At 33.8% G+C, this 15,347-nt stretch overlaps 1 pseudogene; it reads left to right on the top strand.

The window, feature by feature from the left end:
* The first annotated feature begins 752 nt into the window (after positions 1 to 752).
* Positions 753 to 15,347, top strand: part of LOC110198629 (large ribosomal subunit protein eL14 pseudogene) — a 109,400-nt pseudogene continuing 94,805 nt past the window's right edge.

Below are 15,347 nucleotides of genomic sequence, written 5' to 3'. Positions count from 1 at the left end.
CCAAATGAAAATATTCTTTCTTGAATCCTTATGTTTGCCTTATCATGCATACATCTTATACATGTCACTCAATAAGTGGATAAACAGTAAACTGGGTAATCCTAGTGGGCAGACTATGAGGCTCAGCTATTGAGCTGAATGATGAGGAAAGACCTTTTATCCTAAATACCAGTTTCTGTAAGTTTCTTATTAATATGTAGGGTTGGGCAGGGGCAGCAGATCTCATTACCTAATTCTAATGACTCACTAGGCAGGGATAGGCCTGTACACACAGATTTTGCTGGCATTAGTATGGCAAGAGTCTAACACTAAAGAAGCTTTTTAATTTGTCCAGATAGTCATCAGCTATGGAGACTTCATCAAATAGGATGAGAACAGAGAAAAATAAGTAGTGGTGGAGACCATATTTTGTATAAAGAGGTGTTTGTGAGGTAGTCAGATGAACTGTGCTATTATAACAGAATTCTGTGGTTAGGGAGGCAAAGCAATCCATTCTTCTCAATGGTTAGATGTATGGTACCCAATATATTGTTATATTGGTACAGTTCATGTGTTCATTAGATTGGATGTCATGTCGTGGAAAGGCCTAATCTTTATCTTGGGGGTTTGAATAATTCAGTCCAGAATGAGAAAGAAACTAGAAAGTCAACCAGAGGTGGGAGTAGGAAGGATACTATGGAACTGGGAATTTATTTTGGGGACCAAACTGGTAGTTTTGATAATGTTGGAGAATCTACACCCTTGGATTCATCATGGTGAACACCACAGATCTGTCAGATTCTGCAAACTTAGATGAATGGATTTGCTATTTCACTGATATGGATATTTCATTTGACAGTGCAGATCACAGTCCCTCCAGGCCATCCCATACCATAGGACTCTTGAATATGGGTAAGGAAATTTGCTTTGGATCATAATGGTATTCATGTAATTTCTAACATGCACATATCATGATCAAGCCATAGTACATACCACCACCTCCAAAATGACATTATGGCCCTGAGATATAAATATATGGACAACAAAATCCATCATTTTACTTCTTTGGGATGAAACAGAAGCATCAGGGGATAAAGAGAGACTATTGATGGCTTACTGGCATCCTGGACCTTATTGCATTTTACTGTCCTGGCCACAGAAGCAACAGAGTACTGCCTATACAGAATGTCATGGTTAGAACAGATAGAAGCAGAGGTTTTAGAAGCCTATGGAAGACTGACCTTTCTTTGGGTGTAGCAGTTATTTCCTCTTGAAGGGTACATAATTGGGCCTGATCCTGAGAATCTTGTGAGAGTTAGTGTGATCAAATAATAAGAATATAAGATTCAAAGTAAAGTTATTTCATTTGTATTTCAGACCTTACACTTCCACTTATGGGACCTTAAGGAAATCACTTCATTTCCCTGTTTCCTTATTAATAAACTGGAGTATAAATATCTGCATTAGCCACCTCACATAATTGTGGAGAAATCATACTGTGAACCCTAGAACACACAGAAATGTGAGTTCCTGCTGCTGCTAGGTCTAATCTAGTAAGTTTAGTTTCTAAACTATTTATGGTCTTCAGGAGGGCCTGTTGAGATTGTTGAGCTATCAGGTATCCAATTTATGAGGTTTTCATGGAGACATATTTGCCTATAAAATCGATGCATCATAAGACAAATGTGGTAGTGAAACTGGAGAGATTGAGAGTGAGAGAGAGAAGGAACACTAAATTTCAGTTGGGTTTGACAATGATTAAATTGTCAGGCCATATGAATGTGCCTCAGATTATTATTATCATTGTGGACCATCATGAAGTGGCACAATATGCCAAAAATAGCACCGTGGTCTTATGTGCATGCTTGAAATAGCAAAATAGTAGTTTGGCAACATCAGTTTGAAAGAGGAGGAAGCATATTTGTGCTCCAGAAAAAAAAAATCCATGTTGATCATTAGGAAGTATTTACTATGAGGTAGGGAGAAATGAAATAAGAAGGCCTTGTAGCCTTCCTTCCTCTCTTCTGCTTTTCTGCTTTTCTCTTTTACACTCTCTCTCTCTCTCTCTCTCTCTCTCTCTCTCTCTCTCTCTCTCTCTCTCTCTCTCTCTCTCTCTCTTTCCCTCCTTCTCTCCCTTCCTATCTGCTCTTTTCCTTCTATCCACTTCTGTGAACATAGTCCATTTTTTTTTCTCTTGAGCCCCATATTAGAACCTCCATAAAATCTTCTCACTTATATGGAGTATTTGGCAGGATGAAGTTTCTCTATGAAATATAAATTGTATTACACAGAAATAATTTGAAGTTATTTTTTCCCCTGAGAAAGATGAGACAATATGCTGACAATAATGAAAGAAAACTTCCTACAATAATGAAATAGTTTCCAAAGGACACTTAAAACTGTGCAGAACAGTATTATTCCTATGTATTGTTGCAGAGTTATTGATGATAATACTGTGCTTGAAGGTCATGGTTTATATTTCTTTGGAAGCTCCTAATACATTTTACTCAAACAGGAGTCAAAGAGGTTAGTAATGAGTCACAAAATCATTAGTTTTTCTGTTTCATCTTTTGACAGTATTTCCTTTAAGCATATTATGACTGTATTTAGTATTTCAATTTCTTTAGTCACTTGTGATGAATTAATTCTTTGGCAAAATTTATGATCAAGTAATTGACTCACAGTTGCCGTGGCAGGGTAGGAGTAGGGGCATGTTAAGTTTTAAAACATGGATATTCCTTTAAAATGATTGATTTTGAAAAAAAAATTGAAATTTTATAATTTTTTTAGAGTAGAATGGCAATAAGGATTAAGTCAAATCTATTAAGAGTATTTTTATTTGTTCTTTTGTTAACTGAGAATTCATGGATATAATTAAGCCAGTGAAACATTGCAGACCTCCTTTGTCTTCTACATTTCATTTATTGCCTGCCTATTGTTGTCCATAAATTTGTGTCCAATTTTATGAATATTTGGAAATAGAGGGAAATAAAGATTAAGTAGACTGACAGAGTAGTAATAACTTGTACAAATAAATTTTGAATATATAATGGCAGACATTTAGAGAAGGAATAAATTAGAGATACGCTTATATATTTGCATTTTATAAATAAGATTGTTTTGTTGTATTTTAACAATTGTATTATAAAATTGTTTACTTCTTTAAAGTAGGCATTCTTGAGCTTGACTTGTGAATCATTGCCCCTTTGGCATTTGGACAAGGTCTGTGGACCCCTGTACAGAATGTTTTGAAAGGCATGAAATATATAGGAATTCAAATGAAATTGATTATACTGAAATATGCTTATACATAATCTATGTACATATAATAGCAACAATTAGCATGTTTCTATGTTTGTGTATATCCACATACATTTACACATATATGTATATATTAACATATTATAAATGTGTGTGTGTATGGGATTCTAACTTTTAGAGGTTCTTAATTTGAGGCCCATAAAGTATACTTGTAAAAACATGCGTATTAAACAAATTCAAGGACCCCATATTAATATTTTATATTAATGTACATCTATATTGAAACAAATTCATAAATCTCATAATTATCTATAAATTGGTTTCATATATACATATACTATATGTAATTATATTACATATATAACATATTAATCTGTGATCTGTTTCATACACACATATGATTTTGTGTGTGTATATGTGTGTGGTGTGCATGAAAGAAATTTAAAGATATCCAATTTCATAAATAAATATGAAATAAATCCATGGATATCAGATATAGATAGATAATCTGTATCTATATCCACCTAACAAATTCATGTGCCCCAGATTAAGGACCCCTGAAAATTTAAAGGACAATTTAAAAGTAAAGTAAGCCATCAAGATTAAAATGTTACACTATTAAAGCAATTGCAGTGTTTAAGAAGAGCTGCTTCTTAAAGGATTAATCACACAAGAACACTTCAAAAATAAATTTTAATTTTTTGAGAAAAAGCTATTTCCTGATTATAAGAAAGTGATGCTAGTTTTGCAGACACAAAATACAGTGAAAGAACAGAATTACATGTAGATATATGCTGATTATTCTTTAGGTTTCCAGAACATAAGGAATATAAAAATCATAAACTGTTTGTGTTGCATGCGGAAGTACGTTGTCATCACTTCCATTTAGTTGTGACAGTTGGCTAAGTTGTCTGTTGAGGAATGACAGAATCATTGCTTTCTAGAAATTTTGTTTTGGACAAATATATGATTTCACACTTTTAATGTTTCATAAGTCTATAAAAATTATGATTATATAATATGGTATGATATGATATATCTTGACATTGTAAGACATTGACTCATATGCCACCTGGAAGACTAAAGGAAAACACAAAAAGAATCACTGATGGGGAGGATATTATGGTTGCTTTTGACATTTCATAAGGAGAGGATGAAGTCCAAGTCATCCTTTAACAAATATTTGATGCACTCAAGACGTAGAATGGGATATATATTTTTGGCCGTAGGCAAAATAGAAATTTGATTTTGTTTGACTATGCCTATTTGTTACTGTGTTTTTTTCTTTTTCCTTTTTTTCTTTATCAAATGGGAGTGGGAGAGAGGGAAAATTAATTTATGTTGATTAAAAATATTAATTCTTTTTTTGTTTAAAATTAGTTAATTAAATGATAAGTAGAAGACACTTTAGAAATGTTTGAATCACTAGACTCAAAAGTAATTGCTAATAGATAAGTATCAATGTGGCTGGTCCCTACCAAATTACCCTGGAGATCTGTGCTTGACCCTATGCTGTTTAACATTTTTATCAGTGAATTGGATTAGAACATAGATGATATGCTTATAAAATTTGAAGATGACACAAAGTTGGAATGGAATAGCTAATACACTGAATAACTGTCAGGATTAAGAAATATATTGGCAGACTGTGTCAGTGGGCTAAACCTAATAATATGAAATTTGTATTTGAGGTGGGAAAATCAACTTCATAAGTATAAGATAAAGAAGGAAAGTTAGACAACTGTTACTTTGAAAAGATCTAGGGGTCTCAGTGGACTTCAGGCTCAATATGAGTCAGTATTGTGATGTAACTCAAATAAGACTAAATTGGTGCTGTAATACATTGAGGGAAGAATAACTTCTATTTCATTAAGACTTCAACTAGAGTATTTTTACACAGTTCTGGTCACCACTGTTTAGCTAGGACATGAATGGACTTCTAGAAGAGGATAACCAAGATGGAGAAAGGCCTTGAGTACACACCACATGAGGATTAGGGGGAAAAAATTGCCATGTGTAGCCTGGCTAAAAGAAAGCTCAGTGGGGCATGATAGCTGCCTTTCAGTTTTTGAGATGCTGTCATGTTTAGGAGAGATTAGACTTGTTCTGTTTGGTCCTACAGGGCAGGACCATAATCAGTGGGTGAAAACTATAAAGAAGTAAATCTAATCTTAAATAAAACAAATAATTCAGCAATTTAGAGCTGTCCAAAGGTGTAATGAGTTAGCTGAAGTGGTGATAGGTTACTTCTGGTAGGCAATGGAGAAGTAGCTAAATGACCACTTCCTTGCCAGGTATATTGTGACCAACTTATTAGATGGAGAGACAAATGAGATGTATCAAGTATCAAGTAGTCACTAAGGTCTCTTCCAACTCTTGAACTCTATAATTCTCTGATTCCATCATAATTGTGTCCTAAATACTAAATATAACTTTTTTCTTATGGGGTCAGTGATGACATATTTCGTGACTTAAATTTACCACCATTGTTTTGGTTCATATTACTTAAACTGAGTTTTAAAGGTACATGGGAACTTCGTCTCAGTACCCTCAATCTACAACATCTGACAATATATCAAAAGGTTAATATGTTATAGGAATTATGTTTTTAGAAATTACAACTTCATGAAAAACCAGTTACACTTAGTACCTCTTACTTCATTCAACTATTTCAATTATCCCTTTCCTCAAATGGTTGCTCAGAGCTAAGAAATAGAGAGGGGTTTATTTCTACAAGCAACCAAATGGGAGAAAGTCATTGACTGTCACTCTGTTGGTAGGACTGTGAAAAAAAAAATACTGATCATAAAAGAAGTAACAGTAAAGAAGTAGAAGATACACACCCAATGTTTTATTTTTGTTTATAAAGCTGTAATATACCTGTATTTTGTTTTTGTTCTTTTTTTCTAATTTCATTGACTGGGGCTCTTTGCAGTGTGGTCATGGGTACTACCACTAAGAGATGAGTGAGGCAAAATACTGAAGGTGATAAAATAAGTAATTGAAAATGATTAGATAGGGAATGAGAGAGAGTGAGGAATGGGAATAAGCATGAAATGTTAAAGATCTCTAGAAGTCACAGAACTTTACAAATACAGGAGAGCTTTGAGTACTGCTTTCTTCATTTTATTTCTTGACAACACAGAGGTCCAGAGAGGTTAATTTTTTATTTATTTAAATGTTTATATATTTGTTTGTATTTATTAAGAGATAAGGTAAAGTGACATACCAGAGACTGGGATGGATTGTTCAATACTTATTCAATGGATCTGTAAAGTCATCATTGAGGCCACTCACAAAGTAAATGCACCCAACATGTTGGAGTCCTTCCCCTAGATTTCTTAAATTGCATAAATATCAATGAAATATGCAGGCTATCAGTTATCCCTTGCTCTTACTACATGGAAAGCCCACTTCTTTTCGATCCATGGAAAGAATGATGTTACCTGTTTTTCTGATTGTTTCATAGTCTGGTTTTTTTTGTTTTGTTTTGTTTTTTGTTTTTTGGTTTGTTTGGTTTTTTTTGCTGCTAAGTAGCTCACTGAATAGAATATTGAGCCTGAAGTCAGGAAGACCTAAGTTGAAATCCTATCTGAGAAACTAAGCTGTTTAACTCTGGGCAAGTCACTTAACCTCTACACATCTCAGTTTCCTCATTTGTAAAATGGGCCTAATAATGGTACCTACTTCACAGTATTATTGTGAGAATCCAATGTGATAAGATGTGGAAAGCAATTTACAAAATACAAATATGCCACATGAATGTTAGCATTTATTTTCATCATCATCATTATTTCCACTATTAAAATTATGATTATATGATATAGTCTATTTCCATCCATCATCCCTCTCTCCATTACCTTTTGGGTGTCCAAAATTTTTGAGTCTTCAGAGATTGTAGTTTTTCATGATCCAAGCTATATAGCATCACCATAAGAATATTAGTGTTCAAAAGATTGATTTCTATTTCAGGGAGAGCTTGGTTGCATTCATTCAAAATACTGTGCGATTTCCCAAATGCAGTCTAGGCTGCATTCTTCCTCTCATTCAATTTTGGGGAATTTAAAGAGACAAATATCAACTAACATTTACATAACCATATATAGTTTACAAATTTCTTATTATTAGATAGATAAACATTGATATTATAAAAATAGCTATATCAAGATAAGGAGATTAAGACTCAGAGAATTTTAGTGATGTGTCCAGTGTCATACAACTATTTTTGTAAGTATTAAACCTGGGATTCAACACAAATTTTCTGATTCCAAAGAAGCAGGTTTTTCTATTGTACTATTCTACCTATAAGGTCTAATGATTTAGTTGTAGCCATTTAAATACAAAAACTTTACATGTTAAATATGCATGCAGTTTATTTTTTGCTACTGTAATAAACTGATATGGACTATGATGGTGTATTCCTTTGAATGTACAATCAAGCTCTCTAATTACTTATGCATCATGCATATTGGAAAGTATATAAGGACCATTTCAATCTTAATTGTTCGAAGAGGCATCTAGGGGACTCTTCCAACTATATTAGCTTGAAAAGAATATGAGTTCTGGTATTACCATTGAGAAAATCTTCAGTATTGATATGCAAAAAAGAAAACCTTGTTTTGTATCAGTTATGCTGAGAAAGGATTTTAAAAAAATAAAATCAGTATTAAAAAGGAATTTGAATTGTAGTCCTTAATATCTTCTTTTACTTAGGCAGCATCAATATATATTTACAAACAGGGTCAGCAACCTTTGAGTTACAATTGCGTAGCTATATAATATTGCCTATGAAAATTGTATAACAATTTACAATGGGAAATGAAGGATGAATAACAGGCTGAACTGAGCTTCAACTGAAGCTACAAGTCAAATAATAGGTAAAGTGTACATAATTGCTGGACCTGAAATTATGACAGTGATTTTTACAATCTCCCTCAAGTGGATTGCTGATGGCTTCAGATTGCCCAAACAATATTTTATGTGACCAGTTATTCCATGGGATAACTCCAAGAGTAAAGACTCTTCTGTTACCCTGTGACCATTTCATGTATTTCACCATGCAGTGCATGCAGTCTTTTTCTCATTCCATTTTTGACAGTCAACATGGTATTTACTAAAACAAAGATACAGAAGAAATGCATGGTTTCTGTAAATGAGTCACTGCAATGACATCCTTTGTAGAAAAAAAAAATCTCTGTTGAAAACCAACTTTATGCCAAGAACATTAAAATTAAACTCCTAGACTGAATTTAAAGGAATGGAACAAGGGAAAATGAGGAAAGCAGAAGGGAAAGCAAGAAGGGTCACAGATATCATTACAACAAAGCAAGGAGTATGACTTAGTAGAAGCAGCACAAAGCTGGTCATCAAAAAAATTTGTGATCAGTTTCTGACTTTTTCATCTAATTAGTTGTGAATTTGGGCAAGTCATTTAGCCTGTTTCTTTCATTGTAAGATAAGAATAATGATAATCATACAATCAATATTGCAAGATTGTCTTAAGTGTTAAATTTTGTAATGTGAAAAGTATTATATAAATGTGAGCTCCTATTATTGTCTGATTTAGGGATAAAGGGTTAATAGAGATAGGTGGCCAAAAACAATTCTGATTCATTATGCCATTTCCATTCACTTAACTCCCATCTAATTTTTGATGGAAGGAAAAATGAAGCAAAGCCAATAAAATTTCTCCTGAAATTGCTGCATATCCAGTACTCTTTCAGATAAAAAGTCATAAGGTATTTGTAAAATAGTATGACCTAGAAGAACTTTTGGTCTAGGAAATAATTTTCTTTTTAAAAAATTAATTTTTTTGATATCTTTTCTTTTTACATTACTTAACATTTCTCAAAACCTCTCTTTCCCTCCCCATCCAGAGAAGTATCCATTGTAATATATTTTTTTAAAAGAATAAAGATTGTTCGGGAATATTAACCAAGGCATTGAAAAGATCTGACATGTGCAGTCATCCACACCCACAGCCTTCCCCACACACTTTTGAAATAAAGGAAAGAGGTGTTTTTACATATCTCTCTTGGGGGGGCAGGAGTGGTCATATAACTTCACAGAATTCAGTTTCAGTCCTAATGTTGTTCATACCGTTTCCCATTTATATTATAGTAATTTGTTTACTGTTTTCCTGGTTCTGCTTCCTTCATTTTGCATTGATTCATATAAGTCTTCCAATGCTTCCGTATATTCATCACATTCCTTGTTTCTAAGAGCATGGCAATATTATATTATATTTTTATAGCCCAACTCATTTAACCATTCACCTACAGACAGACATCTACTTAGTCCTTCAAATACTGTAGATAATTTCCTTGAACCACTGCAAATAGTGAAACACTGACTGTGGCATGCAACAAAACAAAACAAAAACAAAATATTTTAATGGCTGCAGTGTTTTTCATGATATAAGCCCTCCTCTCCCTTTCAGCTTCTTTTTCTGTATTGTCTTCCCTCTTTACAATGTAAAGTCCTTGAGAGAAGCTACTGTTGACTTGCTATTATTTGCATTTTCAAAATGCAAAAGTGCTTACCAAAATGCTTTGGTGTGACTCAGTGACACTTAGTAAGTGCTTAACAAATGCTTTTTGACTGAATGGCATAAATATGAGTATTTTTAATGAGTATTCACAGATAATGTGGCTTAATTTTCTGCTTTCTCCCTGTTCCCATAATAATAACACATATCTGTATGTCTCTTTATAGTTTATAAAACATATTAACTCAGGCAACCCTATAAATTAGATGGTGTATACTAGTTACATTTTGGAGATGAGAAATTAAAATTCAGAGAAGTTTAGGTAATAATGATAATAAAGCCAACATTTATAGTGCTTACTATGTATCAGGGTCTGTGCTAAACACTTTACAAATATTAACTTATTTGATCCTCACAAAAACCCCAGGAGGTAGGTGCTATTATTATCCTCCTTTTACAGTTGAAGACCCTGAGGAAGTGTATGAGGATGATGTGAACTCAGATAATCCTGACTCCAGGCCCAGCTTTTTCCACTGTGCCGCTTAGCTGCCAGTGATTTCTTCCATCACAGTCACTTCAGAGATCAATCACTTACCTCATGTCTGAGTGAGGCAATGTCAAGAATCAAACCCTGAACTTTTTAGGCTAAATTCATGTATTATTTTGTCTTTCTGTCATTGTGTTTCTTCTTATAATATCCATTGTCAATATCATTGGTCTCCAAATTGATCATAGTCATGTAATATCAGCAGAAAAAATTGCAGCATACGTTCCAGCAGATGTGTGTTTACTAATTGACAAACTCTGTAATGCATTTTTACTAATAATTATGTATATTCCAAAACTTGCATAAATAGGATTTTTAAAGGATGATATAAAATGCAATAATATTTAAATGCACATTTTTTACTCATCTACTAGATTATAAGTTTTGGGAAGGCAGAGATCATATATTTTATATCCCTTGAAACATCTAATGTAGTGTCTTTTTGCATAATAAGCAATCAATAAATATTTGGCAGTGAAGAAATTAAAGAATATCATATTTTGGTATTTTTTTCTTTTGTAAGAGTTGCTTAATTGAATCAAATGCATATAGATTTTCATCAGTAAAGGCAGAATTCTCCAAGACATTGCTGTTAGGATTTTAAAATGTGTTTACTTGTTTCTACTACATAGGTGGAACCACTTTTCCTGAAGAAACTGGTATATGTATTTGTAGTGGAGATGCATTTCAATATTCCAGTTTTCTTCTTAAATGAACTTTTCAGGAAATCATTTAAGCAGTACTCTAAGTGGGGGAAAATGAACTAGAAATTTTCTTTTCTATCTTTATTCTACCCTCAGTAAACAGCTAATTTAAAGGTTAGAGTGGGGAGTGAAAGAAGAATAAGGGAGGAAGGAAATAAGTGGTTAGAAAAAATAGAGAAAAGACAGAAAGAGGTTGACTGGAATGACTTTGGTCACTACATCAAAGCCAGTAATGAGCAGGGAAGCAGCCTAGGACATAAGAAAGAAAATTGAAGTGGCAGTCAAGAAACCTGGGTTCTATTTGCCAATTTTATCAGTAGATGTGGCCGATATACATCTTCATTGATTCTACAATGTCCCAAAAGATAATTATGGTACGGTGCTGTTCTTGACCTTAGAGCGTAATGAATCACAGAAAGAGAGGTGCAATTCAGACCAGCAGAGTGAAACAAGGGACAAAATTCTGTTAGTAATTAATATATTCCATGCCTTAATATTTACAAAGAACTTGTCTTAACAACATTATAAGGTAGATAATAGAAATATTATAACTTTCTTTTACATGGCATAAGTTGAGGCCCATAGAAGTTAATTAAGGTTCTCAGTCCTACAACTACTAAGTGGCAAAACAAGGACTCAAACTAAGGTCTTCTGATTTAAAGACTAGTACTTTAAATATCGTTATTTAGTTATGTCTGACTCCTCATAACCCATGGACACCAAGGCCTTCCATTCTCTACTATCTCTCATCTGTCCAAGCTCATTTTCATTGCTTCCATTATACTATCTATCCATCTTATCCTCTAGTACTCCCTTTTCCTTTTGCCTTCAATCTTTCCCAACATCAGGGTCTTTTCCAATATGTTACGTCTTCTTCTTTGTGGTAAAAATATTTAAGCTTTAGGTTCCATATTTGACCTTCCAGTGAATAATCTTAATTTCTTTAAATATTTACTGATTTGAGCTCCTTGCTATCCAGAGGACTCAAAAATCTTCTCTAGCACCACATTTCAAAACTGTCTATTCTGCTGTGCTCAGCTTTCCTTATAATCCTACTCTGACAGCTGTACATTGCTACTGGAAAAACCATAGCTTTGACTATATGGACCTTCATCAATAAGGTAATTTCTCTGCATTTTGGTATGCTATCTAGATTTGTTATAGCTTTCCTTAAGAGGAGCAAGTATCTTTTAATTTCATGGCTGCAATTGCTATCTGCAGTTATTTTTGAACCCAAAAATATAAAATGTGAAACTGCTTCCATTCCTTCTCTCTCTATTTACCAAGAAATAATGGCACTAGTTGCCAAGATAGTTTTTTTAAACTTCAAGCTAGCTTTTACACTCTACTCTTTCACTGTCATCAAGAAACTTCTTATTCTTCTTCACTTTCTTCTATCAGAGAAGTATTGTCTGCATATCTGAGATTGTTAATATTTCTTCTGGGAACCTTAGTTCTGGCTTTTGATTCATTGTGCCTGGCATTTTGCATGATGTACTATGCATGTTACTTAAGTAAAGTGACAATATAGAGCCTTATCATTTTCCTTTTCCAAACTTAACCCATCAATTATTCCATGCTGGGTTCTAACTGTTGCTTATTGGCCAGACAAATAAGCTGATCTGATACTCTCCTTTCTTTGACTACTTGCCATATTTATTGTAACCCACAGAGTCAAAGGCTTTATTGTAGCCAATGAAGCAAAGGTAGATTTTTTTTTTCCTGAAACTTCCTTGCTTTCTCCATAATCCAGCAAATATTGGCAATTTGGTCTCTAGTTCCTATGGATCTTTAACAACGTTTCTGCTTTTCTGATAATTCTTGGTTCACATATTGCTGAAGCTTACCTTGCAAAGACATAAGCATAACCTTGCTGCTGTGTGAAATGAGTGAAATTGTTAAGTAATTTGAATATTATTTGGCATTCCCCTTCTTTAGGACTGGGATGTAAACTGATCTTTTTCCAATCTCATTGCCACTGTTGAATTTTCTGAATTTGCTGGTATTTTAAGTGTCAGAACTTTGACAGAAACATTTTTTAGGATTTTAAATAGCTCAGCTGGAATTCTGTCACCTGCACTAGACTTAATGTTGGCAATCCTTCCCAAGACCCACTTGAGTTGCTCTCCAGGATGTTTGGCGATAGAAACCATCATGGTTATACATGATGTTAAGATCTTTTTAGCATAGTTCTGTATTTTCTTGCAACCTCTCCCTAATATCTTCTACTTTGCCTTTTATTATGCCTATTTTTGCATGAAATGTTCCCTTGATAACTCTAATTTTCTTGAAGAGATTGCTTGTCTTTCCTATTCTGTTATTTTCTTCTATTTCTTTGCATTGTTCATTTAAGAAAACCTGCTTACCTCTCCTTGCTATTTTCTGGAATTTTGCATTCAATTGGGCATATCTTTACCTTCCTCCTTTACCTTTTGTTTTCCATCTTTCCTCAGCTATTTGTAAAGCCTCATTAGGAAGCCATTTTTCTTTCTTGCTCTTCTTTTTCTTTTCTTTTTTTTTTTTTTTTGCTGTTTTCTGTGTAACATTGCAAACTTCCATCCATTGTTCTTCAGGAACTCTAGCTACCAGATGCAGTCCCTTAAATCTATTTATCACTTTTACTTCATATTAATAAAGGATGTTATTTTGGTTATACCTATAGGGCCTTATGGTTTTTCCTGCTTTCTTCAACTGAAGTCTGAATTTTGCAATAAGATGATCTTAGCCACACTCAGCTCCAGAGCTTGTTTCAGTTGATTGTAAGGAGCCTTTCCACATATATAAGTATATAATGAATCTGATTTCAATATTGACCATGTGATAAAGTTCATGTGTAGAGTTGCTTTTTGGGTTGTTGAAAAAGAAGTGTTTGCTATGACTAGTGAGTTATCTTGACAAAACTCTTTTCCTTGCTTCATTTTGTACACCAAGGCCAAATTTGCCGGTTATTTTAATTATCTTTTGATTTCCTACTTTAGCATTCCTATCTCTTATGATGAATGTGACATCTTTGTGTGTGTGTGTGTGTGTGTGTGTTTTCTAGAAGATTTTGTGGGTCTTCATAGAACTGCTAAACTTTGGTCTCTTTAGCGTCAGTGATGTTAAATGCTTTCCCTTAGATTTGTACAGATACCATTCTATATTTTTTGAGATTATACCCCAGTAGTACTTTTCTCATCCTTTTTTGATTATAAGGGCTACTCTATTTTTCTCAAGGGATTCTTGCCCATAGCAGTATATGTAATGATCACTTGAATTAAATTCACTCATTCCATCCATGTAAGTTCACTGACACGAAAGATGTCAATGTTCAATCTTTCCATCTCCTGTTTGTCCACATCCAGCTTATCTTGGTTCAAAGATTTTACATTCCAGATTCCTCTACAATATTGATCTTTACATCATCAGACTCTCCTTTCATTATCATTTGAATCCTCAGCTGAGCTTCATTTCAACTTTGACCCAGCTGCTTCATTAGTAGTGGGGCTACTTGTAGTTATTTTCCACTCTTCCTCAGCAGCATGTTGGACAACTTCCAATCTGAGGGGCTCATTTTCCAGTATCATTTAAAAAATCATTTTAACACTGTCCATGTTTTTTTTTTTTCTTGGCAAAGATATTGGAGTGATTTGCCATTTCCTTCTCCAGTGGATTATCTTTTGTCAGAGTTCTCCACCATGATCTGTCTTGGGTAACCCTGTGTAACATAGCTCATAGTTTCATTTATCTGTCAGGGCTTGTCCTCCATAACATGGCAGTGATCCAGGATGAGGTACTTTTCATACTAGACCACAATGAAACATTCATGAGACAATATACATCTAGGATATACATAGGAATCAGATGTCATGATAGAGCAAATAATAGGGAATGAAAAATGAAGAAACCAGAGGATAAGACTGCACACCTAAGTCAGAAAGCAATAAGAATCAAAGTTAAGACAATCAGAGGCAAAAGCAAGGCAATTAAAAATATTTAGCATCTACTATGTGTAAGGCAATAATAGGTATTGAGGTACTGATGAATTGGCATCATGTTTATCGGAGTGAGGAGAAATTGGAAACAGGGAAAACAATTAGGAAGCTATTGGGATATTCTAGGCAAGTAGTTATGAGATCCTAAACTAGGGTGAGTGTTGCATGGGCAGATTTGAAGGATTTTGCAAAGACAAAATCTAAAAGACTTGACAAATGATTGAACGTGGAGTAAAGTCATGAGAGAGAAGATGTGTCAAGGAAAATTCAGGATAATAATCTAGGTTATTGGAAGGATAATGAAGTCCTCAACATTTTTTTTGAAAGTTTAGGGGACGGGCAGATTTAGGATGAAAGAAAATGGGTTATCTTTTGGGAATACTAAGATATCTATG

The sequence above is a fragment of the Phascolarctos cinereus genome, unplaced genomic scaffold (assembly GCF_003287225.1).
Source record: "Phascolarctos cinereus isolate Bilbo 61053 unplaced genomic scaffold, phaCin_HiC Scaffold_4;HRSCAF=312, whole genome shotgun sequence".
Classification (NCBI taxonomy): Eukaryota; Metazoa; Chordata; class Mammalia; order Diprotodontia; family Phascolarctidae; genus Phascolarctos; species Phascolarctos cinereus.
Note: the sequence above shows the minus strand (reverse complement) of the source record. Positions and strands in the feature narration are given on the sequence as shown.